The 21,280-nt window shown below is 39.2% G+C and overlaps 1 protein-coding gene across 2 annotated transcripts in view; it reads left to right on the top strand.

Annotated features, from left to right (window-relative positions):
- Positions 1-238: 238 nt before the first annotated feature.
- The window catches only part of LOC146863563 (CD5 antigen-like), a 654,574-nt gene continuing 633,532 nt past the window's right edge, over positions 239-21,280 (top strand). For both annotated transcript variants that reach the window (XM_085643025.1, XM_085643024.1), the window contains exon 1: positions 239-362. The gene's annotated coding sequence lies outside the window, so the exon portion shown is untranslated. The remainder of the gene's footprint in view (positions 363-21,280) is intronic.

The following is a 21,280-nucleotide window of genomic DNA, read 5'->3' as shown; positions in this document are numbered from 1 at the left end:
GCGCTGCTGTCATGTGTTAGGTACCTTCAGGGATGAGTGCTCTGAAGATGATGCAATGTAAATAAAGTATTTTGGAATCAATTCATGTCTGTGCTGCACAAATGTTAAAATGACATTGGAGAAAGAACAAGGTGCTGGAGCGTTTTTGTTTGTTCTGGCTGGCAGTATCTATCTGATGATGACCCCGCCCTCAGAGAGTCAGAGGAGCAAGGATTTGTGTTCACTCCTTAAAGTATGACCCCCCCTTCTGTAAACTGAATTATGTACACAGTGGGAGTATGAAAGAAGATCCTGTTCCTGCTCTCCCAGAGCCGCACCTGCTGAACCAGCAGCCACACAAGGCATTTGTGACGGTCACAGAGGTAAGCAGCCTAGATATCACAGGTCAAAGGTCATGTCTCACTTCTGTGTTCATTCTGTGCCAAGCAGGGGGTTGACCTAGCTGTTTAACAAGAAAACAATGTACATTGATTGGGAAACTATCCATTGTGTACATTAATCAGGGATTTACACATTTGAACTGCATAATGATATTACAAGTGCACTGTACTCCACACATCTCTTTGGGTTTAGGTATAAGGATAGTAAATGGTTTCCCACAGCACCTCAGAGATGCTTCTTTATTTATTTGTGATTTTTATGAAGCATATGTGCCTGCGTCAGTCTTATGCCTGCTATGACGCAGGCGTAAGATATTGACGCATTTGCGTCCTAGAAGTGGCGCAGTGGAATCTCATAGATTTCACTGTGTCACTTCTACGAGGCTTACTGCGTCAGAACGCCTTGCCTGAATACATTATACCTGGTGCAGGTATAATGTGGCGCAGGGGTTTGCAATTAAGACGCAACATGGCGCATTATTTACGCCGCTGGTGCATCTCAAAAAGTGACGCACCGGCGGCGCAAAAGTGACGAAGGGCTCATAAAAAAGCCCCTATGCTTCTAATGTTGCCTGGTTCAGAAGCAGTCAAATGTTGTAAATGTGGATTTTTTTCCCATTTTACTGACTTTTTTTAAAATTCAAGCCAACGTGAAATAAATGTATTAATCTTGTGGGATTTTATGTGCAGGTACATGTGCTTTAAAAATGAATTTAGATGTGAAGCGCCACCTAGTGGAGAATTATTGCACATCTTAATATTTTATAAAGTGAGGAGAATGTGCAGTTAAAACTCTCTCTTCCTGATCTGTGTTTAATATGCCTTCAAATGCTATCTTCGTCAAAACCAAAGTCAAAGTCACCAAGATGCGCATTCAACTGGAAGGCTGGTATTACATATTCCAAAGTATCCAGAGATGTCTGTCTAAATGACATGACGTCCCCCCAAATAATAATTTCCCTGCTCAGGACAAGTCTTCATCTTTGGTGTGGGACATGCTAAAATAAGAGACTTTGCACTCGAGCGGAGCCCGTATGTTATCATGTTTCGTGGTCGGTCGACTCTGGTGCTTTCTTGTGGATTCATGCAGTCTTACAGGATTGATGCTTTTCTCCTGCACCTGTATTGTCTTTCAACGTTTGCCATTTACATCACCTCCCTCCCCTTTTATCAAAATTCAGCCACTAGTTACTTCCCTCAATATGTGTTTGGTAACTATATTTTTTAATGGGTGTGTCTCTAAGAAGGAACATTCCCCACAGAGGTGACCCTAAAGGTGTTATGGACTTCTATTATGTGCTGTGGAGTGATTCAAATGGCCCCCGGTTTGATGAATCAACCCCTCATCCTTCCTAGGTCGATAGTAAGTACCACACACCTCTTTTATTCAAATCCAAAAACGCAGAGGCGAACGGGCATTTTCAAAAATATACCTTAAGTATGTCAGTATTACCTCATTTGCTTTTGTAATGTCCGGAGTAATACGATTGCTTAGGTGTAGCCAACGTGTGAGAGAAACAGCCTCCTGTGGCCAGAAGATACCCGGTAATTTTAAATTTCAACACACGATCATAGCGCCCAATAAACCCACGGAGACTGAGCTTATGATCCGAAACATTGCCACCTCTGCCTATGGAGACGTGTTTGCTTTTATTTCAATAGCGAAACGAAACAGATATTTTCAGCTGGGTTTTTTTTTTTAACCCGCAATGGTAGCGGATAGTGAAAATTGGAAACCGAGATTTGGGAGGAGACGTGCTGGTTACAGTGTTCAAGAAGAACATGTGAGCATTGGTAACGCTTGAGACTGTTTTTAAGCTGTCATGGATTAGTCTCGGTGCAGCTATAGCCCTTGCACAGCTGGTGTTTGCACAGCTGGGCTGGGTGAGTATTTATGGCGTCAAGCCATAATGGTTAATCTAGATTTGACTGTTCTTCAACAAAAGGCAGTGAGCAAACCTCCTAAATATCATATGGTTGCTTTAATTACTTTTGGAAACACCTTAGAGATTGGGGTTGTCACACACCTCTGTTAGGTTATGTTATATGGTATTTATAAAGCGCGCGGCTACTCCCAGGAGTGTCCCGGTGCTGAAGCAAAGAGACCACATAACAGCTAACAGAGAGAAACACCCAATGCAGAAGGCAGGCCGGACCCTACCGTTGGAACAAGCAGGTCTTTAATGTCATCCTAAAGGTGTGGAGGTCCTGTGCCTGTCTAAGAGAGAGGGGTGAGTGTTTCATGAGCGAGAGGCTACCACTTGAAAGGATCTTCCCTCAATCCGGGACAGCAGGACTTTAGGCGTGGAGGTCAGAAGTTGAGCAGATGACCTCAAGGTGCGTTGAGGTGTATAATGTTGGAATCTTTCCCTGAGGTAGGGGGCCCCTATCTTGTGAAAGGCTTTGAAAATGACAACAGGTCGGTGGTACAGCAAAGCCTCATGGCCCACTATTGATCCTCGTGCAAGTCTAGGTGTGGAAACGGTGACTTTGTACCTTACTGGATAGTGATGACTGGGCCCAAATCAGAAACATTCTGCTGTGACCTATGGGTAAGAGCACGTATGGCTTATTGTTGACTAAGCCATGAGTGAGCCTGACTGGCCCTTGCAATACAGAAGTAAGTCAAGAGTACCTGCTACAAGGACAATCACACACACGAAGCAAGATCATTATGGGTCGGGCCCATTTAGCATCGGAACGCTCAATGGAAGAAGAGGTGCAGCCGTGTATGTTGTGTTTTTGGTCAGATTTTGTCATTGGGTGATGGCGGTTGGTTCATAGTTGCCGGTCCTCATAGCTTTGTAGCGTTCCATAGGTGCCAGGATTCTGCATGTTTTATATAAGTGCCTAATTCAATGAGGTAGAACCTCCATCGCGTAAAAGCAGTGTCCAAGCTTGAAATGGAATATTTCCAACGGAGCATTGGAAAGGTCAGTAACCCCTGGAATTATGGACCGCCCTGCACTTTGGCCACGCTCAGTCTTTTTACAGCTGATGTTCCCACTCTTATAACTTATTCATTAACGCAAGGAAAATACTTTTCATAATGATTGCAAATTTAATATGTGCAGTTACATGTACGAGACTGCCAACCAGGGCCCTTTCAAAAACATTTCCGATTCAGAAACATAAGCAAAACTCTTGGAATGGTTTACACGTGCTCGACATTCAAGTTTGTAAGCAGGAGTTCAGGTATGAACCATAAAGATAGTACTGCTAACACACAATAGAGCCAGTGCTGCTGAAACATAATAGAACTAGTGCTGCTGAAACATAAAAGAGTTAGTGCTGCTAAAACATAATAGAGTCAGTGCTTCTAAAATATAATAGAGCCGGTGCTGCTAAAATATAATACAGCTAGTGCTGCTAAAACATAATAGAGCCAGTGCTGCTAAAACATAATAGAGCTAGTTCTACTAAAACATAATAGAAATAGTGTTGCTAAAACATATTACAGCTAGTGCTGCTAAAACATAACAGAGCTAGTGCTGCTAAAACATAACAGAGCTAGTGCTTCTAAAACACAATAGAGCTAGTGCTGCTAAAACAGAATACAGCTGGTGCTGCTAAAATATAATAGAGCGAGTGCTTTTAAAACACAATAGAGCAGGTACTACTAAAACATAATAGAGCTAGTGCTGCTAAAACATAATAGAGCAGGTGCTGCTAAAACATGATAGAGCTAGTGCTGCTAAAACATAATAGAGCTGGTGCTGCTAAAAAAACATAATAGAGCTAGTGCTGGTGCTGCTAAAACATAACACAGCTAGTGCTGCTAAAACATATTGGAGCTAGTGCTGCTAAAACATAATAGAGCAGATGCTGCTGAAAAATAATACATCCAGTGCTGCTTAAATATAATAGAGCTAGTGCTGCTAAAACAGAATAAAGCTAGTGCTGCTAAAACATATTTCAGCTAGTGCTACTAAAACATAATAGAGCCAGTGCTGCTAAAACATAATAGAGCCGGTGCTGCTAAAACATAATAGAGCCAGTGCTGCTAAAACATAATAGAGCTAGTTCTACTAAAACATAATAGAGCTAGTGCTGCTAAAACATAATAGAGCTGGTGCTGCTAAAAAAACATAATAGAGCTAGTGCTGGTGCTGCTAAAACATAACACAGCTAGTGCTGCTAAAACATATTGGAGCTAGTGCTGCTAAAACATAATAGAGCAGATGCTGCTGAAAAATAATACATCCAGTGATGCTTAAATATAATAGAGCTAGTGCTGCTAAAACAGAATAAAGCTAGTGCTGCTAAAACATATTTCAGCTAGTGCTACTAAAACATAATAGAGCCAGTGCTGCTAAAACATAATAGAGCCGGTGCTGCTAAAACATAATAGAGCCAGTGCTGCTGAAACATAACACAGCTAGTGCTGCTAAAACATAATAGAGCCAGTGCTGCTAAAACATAATAAATCCAGTGCTGCTAAAACATAGTACAGCTAGTGCTGCTCAAACATTATGAAGCTAGTGTTGCTAAAACATAATAGAGTTGGTGCTGCTAAAACATAACACAGCTAGTGCTGCTAAAGCATAATAAATCTGGTACTGCTAAAACATAATAGAGTCCGTGCTGATAAAACATAATAGAGCTGGTGCTGCTAAATCATAATTCAGCTAGTGCTGGTGCTGCTAAAAAATAACAAAGCTAGTGCTGCTAACATATAATAGAGCTGGTGCTGCTAAATCATAATAGAGCCAGTGCTGCTGAAACATAATAGAGACAGTGCTGCTAAAACATAATAGAGCTAGTACTGTTAAAACATAATAGAGCTGGTGCTGCTAAAACATACTAGAGCTAGTGATTGTGATGCTAAAACATAACACAAATATTGCTGCTGAAACATAATAGAGCTAGTACTGATAAAACATGATAGAACTAGTGCTGCTAAAACATAATAGAGATAGTGATGCTAATACATAATATCGCGAGTACTGCTAAAACATAAAACAGCTAGTGCTGCTAAAACACAATAGGGCTAATGCTGCTAAAATATATTAGAGCTAGTGCTGCTAAAACATAATACAGCTTGTGCTGTTAAAATGCAATAGAGCTAATGCTGCTTAACCATAATAGAGTTAGTGGTGGTGCTGCTAAAACATAACACAACAAGTGCTGCTAAAACATTATAGAGCTAGTGCTGCTAAAATATAATAGAGCTAGTGCTGCTAAAACATAATAGAGACAGTTCTGCTAAAACATAATAGAGATAGTGTTGCTAAAACATAATAGAGCTAGTGCTGCTAAAACATAATAGAGCTAGCTCTGCTAAAACATAATAGAGATAGTGCTGCTAAAACAATATAGAGCTAGTGCTGCTGAAACATATTAGAGCTAGTGATGCTAAAACATAATAGAGATAGTGCTGCTAAATCATAATACAGCTAGTGCTGCTCAAACATAATACAGCTAGTGCTGCAAAAACATAATAGAACCAGTGCTGCTAAAACATAATAGAGATAGTGCTGCTAAAACATAATAGAGCTAGTGCTGCTAAAACATAATAGAGCTAGCTCTGCTAAAACATAATAGAGATAGTGCTGCTAAAACAATATAGAGCTAGTGCTGCTGAAACATATTAGAGCTAGTGATGCTAAAACATAATAGAGATAGTGCTGCTAAATCATAATACAGCTAGTGCTGCTCAAACATAATAGAACCAGTGCTGCTAAAACATAATAGAGATATTGCTGCTAAAACATAATAGAGCTAGTGCTGCTAAAACATAATATAGCCAGTGCTGCTAAAACATAAAAGAGATAGTGCTGCTAAATCATAATACAACTAGTGCTGCTAAAACATAATAGAGCTAGTCCTGCTAAAACATAATACAGCTAGTGCTGCTAAAACATAATAAATCCAGTGCTGTTAAAACATAATAGAGTTAGTCCTGCTAAAACATAATAGAGCCAGTGCTGCTAAAACATAATAGAGTCAGTGCTCCTAAAACATAATAGAGATAGTGCTGCTGAAGCATAATAGAGCCAGTGCTGTTAAAACATAATAGAGCTAGTCCTGCTAAAACATTATAGAGCTAGTGCTGCAAAAACATAATAAATCCAGTGCTGATAAAACATAATGGAGATAGTGCTGCTGAAACATAATAGAGCCAGTGCTGCTAAAACATAATAGAGCCAGGGCAGCAAAAATATAATAGAGTCAGTGCTGCTAAAACATATTAGAGCTAGTGCTGCTAAAGCACAATAGGGCCAGTGCTGCTAAAACATAATAAACCATAATAAAACCTTAAGTTACCTGGCCACCAAAGCATGGAACAATTTGCCCAAACACCTCAGGCAACAAACCCAAGAAAAACCATTCAGAAAGTTTCTGAAGACTTGGATCTTCAGCCTCCCCGATGACCTCACTAAAGCAGCCATCTAACCCCTTTCTGTCTCCGGACCGGTCATCAAGGATTCTCAGCGCCAAGATGCTCCTTCCGGAGCGAACGCTGCGCTATACAAATACCCCTACCAAATACCAAATACCAAACAAGTGCTGTTAAAACATAATAGAGGTAGTGCTTCTAAAACATGATAGAGCTAGTGCGGCTAAAACATAATGGAGCTAGTGCTGCTAAAACATAATATATCCAGTGCTGTTAAAACGTAATAGAGCTACTGCTGCTAAAACATAATACAGCTAGTGTTGATAAAACATATTCGAGCTAGTGCTGCTAAAGCACAATAGAGCTAGTGCTGCTAAAACACAATAGAGCTAGTCCTGCTAAAACATAATAGAGATAGTGCTGCTAAAATATAATAGACCTAGTGCTGCTAAAACATAATAGAGATAGTGCTGCTAAATCATAATACAGCTAGTGCTGCTAAAACATAACACAACAAGTGCTGCTAAAACATTATAGAGCTAGTGCTGTTAAAACATAATAGAGCTAGTGCTGATAGAACATGATAAAGCTAGTGCTGCTAAAACATAATAGATCCAGTGCTGCTAAAACATAATAGAAATAGTGCTGCTAAAACATGATAGAGCTAGTCCTGCTAGAACATAATAGAACCAGTGCTGCTAAAACATAATAGATCTAGTCCTGCTAAAACATAATATAGCCAGTGCTGCTAAAACATAGTAGAGCCAGTGCTGCTAAAACATAGTAGAGCCAGTGCTGCTAAAACATAATAGAGATAGTGCTGCTAAAACATAATACAGCTAGTGCTTCTAAAATGTAATAGAGATAGTGCTGCGAAAACATAATAGAGCCAGCGTTGCTAAAACATAATAGAGCCAGTGCTGCTAAAACATAATAGTGCTAGTCCTGCTAAAACATAATACAGCTAGTGCTGCTAAAACATAATAAATCCAGTGCTGCTAAAACATAATAGAGTTAGTCCTGCTAAAACATAATAGAGCCAGTGCTGCTAAAACATAATAGAGCTACTCCTGCTAAAACATAATATAGCCAGTGCTGCTAAAACATAATAGAGTCAGTGCTCCTAAAACATAATAGAGATAGTGCTGCTGAAGCATAATAGAGCCAGTGCTGTTAAAACATAATAGAGCTAGTCCTGCTAAAACATAATAGAGCCAGTCCTGCTAAAACATAATACAGCTAGTGCTGCAAAAACATAATAAATCCAGTGCTGCTGAAACATAATAGAGCTAGTGCTGCTGAAACTTAATAGAGCCAGGGCAGCAAAAATATAATAGAGTCAGTGCTGCTAAAACATATTAGAGCTAGTGCTGCTAAAGCACAATAGGGCCAGTGCTGCTAAAACATAATAGAGCAAGTGCTGTTAAAACATAATAGAGGTAGTGCTTCTAAAACATGATAGAGCTAGTGCGGCTAAAACATAATGGAGCCAGTGCTGAAAAAACATAATAGAGCTAGTGCTGCTAAAACATAATAGTGCCAGTGGTGCTAAAACACAACACAGCTAGTGCTGTTAAAGCATAACACAGCTACTGCTGCTAAAACATAATACAGCTAGTGCTGCTAAAACACAATAGAGCTAGTCCTGCTAAAACATAATATAGCCAGTGCTGCTAAAACATAATAGAGCCAGTGCTGCTAAAACATAATAGAGCTAGTGCTGCTAAAACATAATACAGCTAGTGCTGCTAAAATATAATAGAGATAGTGCTGCGAAAACATAATAGAGCCAGTGCTGGTGCTGCTTAACCCCTTCAGTGCCCGCCCCTTTCCCCGCCCTGTGCCGGCCATTTCATTAGCGGGCGGGGTTTGTGACGAGCTGGTCTCGTCATGGGCACAGCGCAACCGCGGCCCATGACGAGACCAGCTCATCACGGGCATTGAAGAGGTTAAACATAATAGAGCTAGTGCTACTAAAACATAATAGAGCTAGTGCTGATAAAACATAATACAGCTAGTGTTGCTAAAACGTAATAGAGCTAGTGCTGCTAAAACGGTGAACACCCAAAATATCGATTCCAAAATATCGACTGCCCAGAATATCAAAGTTAAAATATAGAGTGGACAGAATATCCAATTATCAAAATATAGATAGGTCAGAATATCGAAATTGGCGTACAAAATATCGATTTCCATAATATAGAATTTAAAAACATAGAATACCATAATATCGAATTTTAAAATATAGATTACCATAATATCAATTTTTTTTTTAGTGTTATATATGGTATTATATTTGTTAAAATGATGTATTATTTTTGTAATGTATGTTTAATTTATTTAAACAAATGAATGTTATGTAATTTAATTATTGCGTAATTTAATTCCGTAGCGGGTTGTGGGTTTATAGGGGAATAGGGTGGGAAGTAATTTAATTATGGTTAATTAAATATTAATTATATTTATATGTTTTGATAATTAATTGATTGATAATTAATTATTAATTGGTAATTACTATTTATTAATTGATAATTAATTTATATTAATTGATTAATTGATAATTATGTTAATTGTATTTGTTATTATTAGGAGCGGGTTGTGGGTTTGTAGGGGAATTGGGTGTGAAGTAAATTAATTGTAATAAAGTAAATAATTATTTTTTTATTTATGTTTATTGATAATTAATTGATAATTAATTATTAATTGGTAATTAATTTGTATTAATGGGTAAATAATTTGTATGAATTGCTAATTAATTTTTATTATTTGCAAAATTATTTTTATTAATTGATTAATTGATAATAATGTGAATTGTATTTTTTATTATTGGGATGGGTTGTGGGTTTATAGGGGAATTGGGTGGGAAGTAAATTAATTGTAATAAAGTAAATATAATTTTTTTTATTTATGTGTATTGATAATTGATAATTAATTATTAATTGGTAATTAATTATTATTAATTGGTAATTCATTTTTATCAATTGTTAATGAATATTTTTAAATGGTAATTAATTGTTCTTAATTGGTAATTATTTTTAATTACATTTTTATTGGTATTGATAATTAATGTAATCTTATTTTAAATTTAAATCATTACTTTCCCTACTTTTGCACTTTCAGGAGTGGGAATAGTATTTTTTAACCTCCTGCTATTCAATGCTTTCCCTACTGTTGCACTCTTTGGAGTGGGAATAGCAATTTTTACCCCTGCGCTATCCAACGTTTTCCCTACTGTTGCACTCACTTGAGTGGGAATAGTAATTTTCACCCCTACGCTATCCAACGCTTTCCCTACTGTTGCACTCACTGGAGTGGGAATAGTAATTTTTCCATTTGCGCTATCCAACGCTTTCTTACTGTTGCACTCTCTGGAGTGGGAATAGTTAATTTTATCCTCCCGCTATCCAACGCTTTCCCTACTGTTGCAGTCTTTGGAGTGGGAATAGTAATTTGTACCCCTACGCTATCCAACGCTTTCCCTACTGTTGCACTCACTGGAGTTGGAATAGTAATTTTTCACCCCTACGCTATCCAATGCTTTCCCTACTGTTGCACTCTCTGGAGTGGGAATAGTAATTGTTACCCTCCCGCTATCCAATGCTTTCCCTACTGTTGCACTCTCTGGAGTGGGAATAGTATTTTTTACCCGTACGCTATCCAACGCTTTCCCTACTGTTACACTCTCTGGAGTGGGAATAGTAATTTTTACCCTTGCGCTATCCAACGCTTTCCTTAGTGTTGCACCCTCTGGAGTGGGAATAGTAATTGTTACCCTCCCGCTATCCAGCGATTTCCCTACTGTTGAAGTCTCTGGAGTGGGAATCGTAATTTTTACTAGGCCTGGGCGAAAATTTCGTTCCGTTCGCGGAAATTGCGATAATTTGACATTTTCGCGTTCCGCGGAGAGCGCGAAAATGTCAAAATTTCCGCTTTCCGCAGCTTGGCGATAATTTGTTTCTTGCTCGTGCTGTAAAATAATACATTCTCGCGCGCGTGCAATCGCCTTACCTGAATCCCTGCGTTCGCCAACAAGTTTTCATGATCCGGTCGCGTTCTCCATGAGATGTTGGATTGTTTTTAGCCATTTGCGCTGTCTCGCGAGAGTTCGCGCCCGCAGTGACGTCATGCGTCGCGCGATCACGTCTTTCTTCTCGCGATCATGCACCGCGAGACAACTCACAACAAGATGGCCGCGCCCGCGAGCAACCACATGGGTAAGTTGGCGACCTGCAACCATGCATAAAATCTCACGAACATGCGGGAAAAAATTCTGCATCTTCGCGATATTTCCGCTTGTTTGCGACAATTTTAAACATTTTCGCGATAATTTGCGAAAGTGGATTTCGCAAATTCCGCCCACCCCTACGCTATCCAACGTTTTCCCTACTGTTGCACTGTTTGGAGTGGGAATAGTAATTTTTACCCATACGCTATCCAACGTTTTCCCTACTGTTGCAGTCACTGGAGTGGGAATAGTAATTTTTACCCCTACGCTATCCAACGCTTTCCCTACTGTTGCACTCACTGGAGTGGGAATAGTAATTTTTACGCTCTCACTATCCAACAAAATCTCTACTTTTTTTACATTACTTTTATTATGTTTACATGTTTATATTATATTATGTGTGTTTTATTTAATTGTTTTTAAAATTTTATTACTTTTATATTATATTTAATACATTAAAAAAATTCGATATTTTAGCTAATTATATTTTAACATTCTATATTTTGGAATCAATATTTTGGTACTTACCTGTTTGTAGATAGGGAGTCGATATTCTGTCTTTCTATATTTTGTCGTCGATATTTTGTGTAGTCGATATTTTGTCTCTCGATATTAAGTCACTGAACCTGCTAAAACATAATACAGCTAGTGCTGATAAACATAATACAGCTAGTGCTGCTAAAACACAATAGAGCTAATGCTGCTAAAATATAATAGAGCTAGTGCTGCTAAAACATGATACAGCTAGTGCTGCTAAAACATAATATAGCTAGTGCTGCTAAAATACAATAGAGCTAATGCTGCTTAAAACATAATAGAGTTAGTGGTGGTGCTGCTAAAACTTAACACAAGTGCTGCTAAAACATAATAGAGCTAGTGCTGCTTATTCATAATAGAGCTAGTGCTTGTGTTGCTAAAACATAACACAACTAGTGCTGCTAAAACATAATAGAGCTAGTGCTGCTAAAACAATATAGAGCCAGTGCTGCTGAAACGTAATACAGCCAGTGCTGATAAAACATGATAGAGCCAGTGCTGCTAAAACATAATAGAAGTATTACTGTTAAAATATAATAGAGCTGGTGCTGCTTAAACATATCAGAGCAAGTGCTGCTAAAACATAATAGAGATATTGTTGCTAAAACATAATACAGCTAGTGCTGCTAAAACATAATGCAGCCAGTGCTGCTAAAACATAATAGAGATAGTGCTGCTAAAATATAATAGAGCCAGGGCTGCTAAAACATAATAGAGCTAGTGCTGCTAAAACATAATAGAGCCAGTGCTGCTAAAACATAATAGAGCTACTGCTGCTAAAACATAATAGAGACAGTGCTGCTAAAACATAATAGAGATAGTGCTGATAAAATATAATATAGCTAGTGCTGCTAAAACATAATAGAGCTAGTGCTGCTAAAACATAATAGAGATAATGCTGCTAAACCATAATACAGATAGTGCTGCTAAAACATAATAGAGATAGTGCTGCTGAAACATAATAGATCCAGTGCTGCTAAAACATAATAGAGCTAGTGTTGCTGGAACATAACAGAGCTAGTGCTGCTGAAACATAATATAACTAGTTCTGCTAAAACGTAACACAGCTAGTGCTGTTAAAGCATAACAGAGCTAGTGCTGCTAAAACATAATATATTAAGTGCTGCTAAAACGTGATAGAGATAGTGCTGCTGAAACAAAAAAAAGCCAGTGCTGCTAAAACATAATAGAGCCAGTGCTGCTAAAATATAATAGAGCTAGTGCTGCTAAAACATAATAGAACTAGTTCTGCTAAAACATAATAGAGCTACTGCTGCTAAAACATAATACAGCTAGTGTTGATAAAACATAATAGAGCTAGTGCTGCTAAACATAATACAGCTAGTGCTGCTAAAACATAATAGAGCTAGTGATGCTAAAACATAATAGAGCTAGTGCTGCTAAAACATAATAGAGCTAGTGCTGCTAAAACATAATAGAGCTAGTCCTGCTAAAACATAATATAGCCAGTGCTGCTAAAACATAATAGAGCCAGTGCTGCTAAAATATAATAGAGATAGTGCTGCGAAAACATAATACAGCTAGTGCTGCTAAACCATAATACAGCTAGTACTGCTAAAATACAATAGAGCTAATGCTGCTTAAACATATTAGAGTTAGTGGTGGTGCTGCTAAAACATTATAGAGCTAGTGCTGTTAAAACATAATAGAGCTGGTGCTGCTAAAACATAATAGAGCTAGTGCTGCGTGTTCATAATAGAGCTAGTGCTTGTGCTGCTAAAACATAACACAACTAGTGCTGCTAAAACATAATAGAGCTGGTGCTGCTAAAACATAATAGAGCTAGTGCTGCTTGTTCATAATAGAGCTAGTGCTTGTGCTGCTAAAACATAACACAACTAGTGCTGCTAAAACATAATAGAGCTAGTGCTGCTGAAACATAATACAGCCAGTGCTGATAAAACATGATAGAGCTAGTGCTGCTAAAACATAATAGAGACAGTTCTGCTAAAACTTAATAGAGATAGTGTTGCTAAAACATAATACTGCTAGTGCTGCTAAAACATAATAGAACTAGTGCTGCTAAAACATAAGAGAGATAGTGCTGCTAAAACAATATATAGCCAGTGCTGCTGAAACATGTTCGAGCCAGTGCTGATAAAATATGATAGAGCTAGGGCTGCTAAAACATAATCGAGAAAGTGCTGCTAAATCATAATACAGATAGTGCTGCTAAAATATAATACAGCTAGTGCTGCTAAAACATAATAGAGCCAGCGCTGTTAAGATATAGTAGAGGTAGTGCTGCTGAAACATAAAAGAGATAGTGATGCTAAATCATAATACAACTAGTGCTGCTAAAACATTATAGAGCTAGTGCTGTTAAAGCATAGTAGAGCTGGTGCCGCTAAAACTTAATAGAGCCAGGGCTGCTAAAACATAATAGAGCTAGTGCTTGTTCTGCTAAAACATAAGACAACTAGTGCTGCTAAAACAATATAGAGCCAGAGCTACTGAAACATAATAGAGCCAGTGCTGATAAAACATTAAAGAGCTAGTGCTGATAAAACATAATAGAGACAGTGCTGCTAAAACATAATAGAGCTAGTGCTGCTAAAACATAATAGAGATAGTGCTGCTAAAACATAATAGAGCCAGTGCTGCTAAAACATAACACAACAAGTGCTGCTAAAACATTATAGAGCTAGTGCTGCTAATATATAATAGAGCTAGTGCTTGTGCTGCTAAAACATAACACAACTAGTGCTGCTAAAACAGAATAGAGCTAGTGCTGCTAAAACAATATAGAGCCAGTGCTGCTGAAACATAATACAGCCACTGCTGAGAAAACATGATAGAGCTAGTGCTGCTAAAACATAATAGAGACAGTTCTGCTAAAACATAATAGAGATAGTGTTGCTAAAACATAATAGAGCTAGTGCTGCTAAAACATAATAGAGCTAGCTCTGCTAAAACATAATAGAGATAGTGCTGCTAAAACAATATAGAGCTAGTGCTGCTGAAACATATTAGAGCTAGTGATGCTAAAACATAATAGAGATAGTGCTGCTAAATCATAATACAGCTAGTGCTGCTCAAACATAATACAGCTAGTGCTGCAAAAACATAATAGAACCAGTGCTGCTAAAACATAATAGAGATAGTGCTGCTAAAACATAATAGAGCTAGTGCTGCTAAAACATAATATAGCCAGTGCTGCTAAAACATAAAAGAGATAGTGCTGCTAAATCATAATACAACTAGTGCTGCTAAAACATAATAGAGCTAGTCCTGCTAAAACATAATACAGCTAGTGCTGCTAAAACATAATAAATCCAGTGCTGCTAAAACATAATAGAGTTAGTGCTGCTGAAGCATAATAGAGCCAGTGCTGTTAAAACATAATAGAGCTAGTTCTGCTAAAACACAATAGAGCCAGTGCTGCTAAAACATAATAGAGGTAGTGTTGCTAAAACAGAATAGAGTTAGTGGTGGTGCTGCTAAAACATAACACAACAAGTGCTGCTAAAACATAATAGAGATAGTGTTGCTAAAACAAAAGAGAGACAGTGCTGCTAAAACATAATAGAGTTAGTGTTGCTAAAACATAATACAGCTAGTGCTGCTAAAACATAATAGAGACAGTGCTGCTAAAACATAATAGAGATAGTGTTGTTAAAACATAATACAGCTAGTGCTACTAAAACATAATAAAGCTAGTGCTGCTAAAACATAATAGAGATAGTGCTGCTAAAAAAATATAGAGACAGTGCTGCTGAAACATAATAGAGCCAGTGCTGCTAAAACATAATAGAGCCAGTGCTGCTAAAACATAATAGAGCCAGTGCTGTTAAAACATAATAGAGCTAGTCCTGCTAACACATAATACAGCTACTGCTGCTAAAACATAATAAATCCAGTGCTGCTGAAACATAATAGAGCTGGTGCTGCTAACACATAATATAGCTAGTGCTGCTAAAACATATTATAGCCAGTGCTGCTAAAACTTAATAGAGCTAGTGCTGCTAAAGCACAATAGAGCTAGTGCTGCTAAAACATAAGAGAGCTAGTGCTTCTAAAACATAATAGAGCTAGTGCTGCTAAAACATGATACAGCTAGTGCTGCTAAAACATAATACAGCTAGTGCTGCTAAAACATGATACAGCTAGTGCTGCTAAAACATAATAGAGTCAGTACTGCTAAAACTTAATAGAGCTAGTGCTGCTAAAGCACAATAGAGCTAGTGCTGCTAAAACACAATAGAGCTAGTGCTTCTAAAACATAATAGAGCTAGTGCTGCTAAAACATGATAAAGCTAGTGCTGCTAAAACATAATAGAGCCAGTGCTGCTAAAACATAATACAGCTAGTGCTGCTAAAACATGATACAGCTAGTGCTGCTAAAACATAATAGAGTCAGTACTGCTAAAACTTAATAGAGCCAGTGCTGCTAAAACACAATAGAGCTAGTGCTGCTAAAACATAAGAGAGCCAGTGCTGCTAAAACAAAATAGAGCTAGTGCTGCTAAAACATAATACAGCTACTGCTGCTAAAACATAATACAGCTAGTGCTGCTAAAACATAATAGAGCTAGTGCTGCTAAAACATTATAGAGCTAGTACTGCTAAAACATAATACAGCTAGTGTTGCTAAAACATAATGGAGCGAGTGCTGCTAAAACATAATACAGCTAGTGTTGCTAAAACATAATACAGCTAGTGCTGCTAGAACACAATAGAGCTAATGCTGCTAAAATATAATAGAGCTAGTGCTGCTAAAACATAATACAGCTAGTGCTGCTAAAACATAATACAGCTGGTGCTGCTAAAATACCATAGAGCTAATGCTGCTAAAACATAATAGAGTTAGTGGTGGTGGTGCTAAAACATTATGGAGCTAGTACTGTTAAACCATAATAGAGCTAGTGCTTGTGCTGCTAAAACATAAAACAACTTGTGTTTCTAAAACATAATAGAGCTAGTACTGCTAAGACAATATCGAGCCAGTGCTGCTGAAACATAATAGAGCCAGTGCTGATAAAACATGATAGAGCTAGTGCTGCTAAAACATAATAGAGACAGTTCTGATAAAACATAATAGAGCTAGTGCTGCAAAAACATAATAGAGCTAGTGCTGCTAATTCATAATAGAGCTAGGGCTTGTGCTGCTAAAACATAACACAACTAGTGCTACTAAAACATAATAGAGCTAGTGCTGCTAAAACAATATAGAGCCAGTGCTGCTGAAACATATTAGAGCCAGTGCTGATAAAACATGATAGAGCTAGTGTTGCTAAAACATAATAGAGACAGTTCTGATAAAATATAATAGAGACAGTGCTGCTAAAACATAATAGAGATAGTGTTGCTAAAACATAATACAGCTAGTGCTGCAAAAACATAATAGAGCTAGTGCTGCTAAAACATAATAGAGATAGTGCTGCTAAATCATAATACAGCTAGTGCTGCTAAAACATAATACAGCTAGTGCTGCTAAAACATAATAGAGCCAGTGCTGCTAAAACATAATAGAGCTAGTGCTGCTAAAACATAATAGAGCCAGTGCTGCTAAAACATAATAGAGCTAGTGCTGCTAAAACATAATAGAGCCAGTGCTGCTAAGACATAGTAGAGCTAGTGCTGCTAAAACATAATAGAGACAGTGCTGCTAAAACATAATAGAGATAGTGTTGCTAAAACATAATACAGCTAGTGCTGCTAAAACATAATAGAGCTAGTGCTGCTAAAACATAATAGAGATAGTGCTGCTAAATCATAATACAGCTAGTGCTGCTAAAACATAATAGAGCCAGTGCTGCTAAAACAAAATAGAGCTAGTGCTGCTAAAACATAATAGAGCCAGTGCTGCTAAGACATAGTAGAGCTAGTGCTGCTAAAACATAATAGAGACAGTGCTGCTAAAACATAATAGAGATAGTGTTGCTAAAACATAATAGAGCTAGTGCTGCTAAAACATAATACAGCTAGTGCTGGTAAAATATAATAGAGATCGTGCTGCGAAAACATAATAGAGCCAGTGCTGGTGCTGCTTAAACATAATAGAGATATTGCTGCTAAAACATAATAGAGCTAGTGCTGCTAAAATATAATACAGCTAGTGTTGCTAAAACATAATACAGCTAGTGCTGCTAAAACATAATACAGCAAGTGCTGCTAAAACATAATACAGCTAGTGCTGCTAAAACATAATAGAGCTAGTGCTGCTAAAACATAATACAGCTAGTGCTGCTAAAACATAATACAGCTAGTGCTGCTAAAACATATTAGAGCTAGTGCTGCTAAAACATTATAGAGCTAGTCCTGCTAAAACATAATATAGCCTGTGCTGCTAAAACATAATAGAGCCAATGTTGCCAAAACATAATAGAGATATTGCTGCTAGAACATAATACAGCTAGTGCTGCTAAAACATTATAGAGCTAGTGCTGCTAAAACATAATAGAGCTAGTTCTGGAGCTGCTAGTGCTGAGGGTAGAGCGTTCCCATCGTAAACCTCAAGGGCCGAGACTACTGGTCTGCTAAAGGAGAGCCGCTGTTTAGTATTGCCCCCGCCATCCTCTTATGGTTAAGGAGCATTTTAGCTAAATGGCTAGACCATTTCATCGTGTTGGTAATCCTGATGTCGCCCGCGTTTCCTTACTATGTTTTCATTACAGTTTTTTCCTTCAAGTTAATTCTGGCTCTCTTCAGCAGAAGTATTTACATTAATTTATCATTGTTCTCCTATATATTACTACAAGCTGAGGTTATAACATTCAAGCCTTTTCTTATTACAATTCTTGAGTTTTTTTATGTTTATTCAGAAAACGTTAATAACACTTGACATTACAACTAACCTGAGATATTAACCCGACGGAACTAACCCCGAGTTTAGACGCCACTACCCTGACTAGCTTTAACGACGCAGAAACAGGTGCTGCTCCTGAGGAATCTTCGGTGAAGTGCACCATGGAGTGTTGGAGCACACCTCACCAACTGTCATTCACTGCAAGACTAGACTGCTAACAGCAATATGCTATTGCAGCAAGTTGGCAGCCATGTTGGAATTTCTACGATGCCAACAAGCACTCCAACTCAAAGGATTGACTGCTTTCTGAGTTTGCTATAAGAGCATAGAAGCCACGGAAGCAGAAGGAGGAGGAAACTTTCCGTGATTCCTGACAGTGTTATTGGTGGTGGTGGTGGTAATGAAGGTGGTGGTGTTGGTATTGGTGGTGGGGGAAATGATGGTGTTGGTATTGGTGGTATTTGTGGTGGTATTGGTGGTATTGGGGGTGGTGGTGATAGTATTCATTGTATTGGTGGTGGTGATGATATTGGTGGTGGTGATATTGGTGGTGGCATTGCTGGTGGCAGTATTGTGGTGGTATTGGTGGTGGTTGTATTGGTGATGGTATTGGTGGTGGTGGTGGTATTGGTGGTGGTGGTATTGGTATTGGTGGTGGTGGTGGTGTTATTGGTGGTGGTGGAGGTGGTATTGGTTGTGGTGGTATTGGTATTGATTGGCCGTGGTGGTGGTGGTGATTTTGGTGGTGTTATTGGTGCTTGTGGTATTAGTGGTGGTGGTGGTATTGGTGGATGGGGTACTGGTGGTATTGGTGGTATTGGTGGTATTGGTGTTGGTATTAGTGGTGGTGGTATTTGTGATGGTTTCAGTGGTACTGGTGGTGGTGCTATTGGTGGTGGTATTGGTGGTGGTACTGGTGGTGGTGGTATTATTTGTATTGGGGATGGTGGTATTGGTGGTTGTGGTATTGGTGGTGGTGGTAGTATTGGTAGTGGTATTGGTGGTGGTACTATTGGTGGAGGTGGTATTGGTGGTGGTGGTATTGGTGGTGGATGTATTGGTATTGGTGGTAATGGTATTTGTGGTGGTGGTTTTGGTAATGGTGGTGGTATCGGTATTGGTGGTATTGGTGGTATTGGTGTTGGTGGTGGTATTGGTGGTGATGGTATTGGTGGTGGTATTGGTGTTGTTAGTGTTATTGGTGGTGGTATTAGTGGTGGTATTGGTGGTGGTGGTATTTGTGGTGGTATTGTTGGTGGTTGTGGTATTGTTGTTGGTAGTATTGGTGGTGGTGGTATTGGTGATGGTATTGGTGGTGGTGGTATTGGTGGTGGTGGTATTGATGTTATTGGTGGTGGTGGTATTAATGGTATTGGTGGTGGTGGTATTGGTGGTGGGGCACTGGTGGTGGTGGTATTGGTGGTGGTGGTATTGGTGGCATTGGTTGTCTTTGTGGTGGCAGTATTGGTGGTGGTTGTATTGGTATTGGTGGTGGTGGTATTGGTGGTGGTTGTCGTGGTATTGGTAGTGGTGGTATTGGTGGTGGTGTTATTGGTGGTGGTGGTGGTATTGGTGGTGGTGGTAGTATTAGTAGTGATATTGTTGGTGGTGGTATTGGTGGTGGTGGTATTGGTGGTGGAGGTATAGTTGTGGGTGGTGGTGGTATTAATGGTGGTGGTGATACTAGTGGTAGTGGTGTTGGTGGTATTGGTAATGGTGGTGGTATCGGTATTGGTGGTGTGGGTACTGGTGGTGGTGGTATTGGTGGTGGTGGTGGTATTTGTGGCATTGGTGGTTTTTGTGGTGGCAGTATTGGTGGTGGCGGTATTGGTGGTGGTGGTGGTCGTATTAGTATTGGTGGTGGTGGTATTGGTGGTGGTGCTGGTGGTGGTGGTATTGGTGTTGTTGGTGGTATTGGTGGTGGTGGTATTGATGTTATTGGTGGTGGTGGTATTAATGGTATTGGTGGTGGTGGTATTGGTGGTGGGGCACTGGTGGTGGTGGTATTGGTGGTGGTGGTATTGGTGGCATTGGTTGTCTTTGTGGTGGCAGTATTGGTGGTGGTTGTATTGGTATTGGTGGTGTTGGTGGTATTGGTGGTGGTCGTCGTGGTATTGGTAGTGGTGGTATTGGTGGTGGTGTTATTGGTTGTCTTGGTGGTATTGCTGGTGGTGGTAGTATTAGTAGTGATATTGTTGGTGGTGGTATTGGTGGTGGTGGTATTGGTGGTGGAGGTATAGTTGTGGGTGGTGGTGGTATTAATGGTGGTGGTGATACTAGTGGTAGTGGTGTTGGTGGTATTGGTAATGGTGGTGGTATCGGTATTGGTGGTGTGGGTACTGGTGGTGGTGGTATTGGTGGTGGTGGTGGTATTTGTGGCATTGGTGGTTTTTGTGGTGGCAGTATTGGTGGTGGCGGTATTGGTAGTGGTGGTATTAGTATTGGTGGTGGTGGTATTGGTGGTGGTGCTGGTGGTGGTGGTATTGGTGTTGTTGGTGGTATTGTGGTGGTATTAGTGGTGGTGGTTTTTGTGGTGGTATTGATGATGGTGGTATTGGTGATGGTATCGGTGGTATTGGTGGTGGTGGTATTGGTGGTGGTGGTATTGATGTTATTTGTGGTGGTAGTATTGATGGTATTGGTGGTGGTGATATTGGTGGTGGTTGTGGTATTGGTGGTGGTGGTATTGGTGGTGGTGGTGTTGGTGGTATTATAATGGTGGTGGTATCGGTATTAGTGGTATTGGTGATGGTGATGTATTGTTGGTGGTGATATTGGTGGTCTTTGTAGTGGTAGTATTGGTGGTGGTGGTGTTGGTATTGTTGTTGGTATTGGTATTGGTGGTGGTGGTACTGGTATTGGTGGTGGTGATGGTAGTGGAATTGGTGGTGGTCGTATTGGTGGTGGTTGTATTAGTGTTGTTGGTGATATTGGTGGTGGTATTAGTGGTGGTATTGGTGGTGGTGGTATTTGTGGTTGTATTGGTGGTTGTGATGGTATTGGTGTTGGTGGTATTGGTGATAGTATTG

This window comes from Triturus cristatus, chromosome 2_2, assembly GCF_964204655.1.
Source record: "Triturus cristatus chromosome 2_2, aTriCri1.1, whole genome shotgun sequence".
Lineage (NCBI taxonomy): Eukaryota > Metazoa > Chordata > Amphibia > Caudata > Salamandridae > Triturus > Triturus cristatus.
Note: the sequence above shows the minus strand (reverse complement) of the source record. Positions and strands in the feature narration are given on the sequence as shown.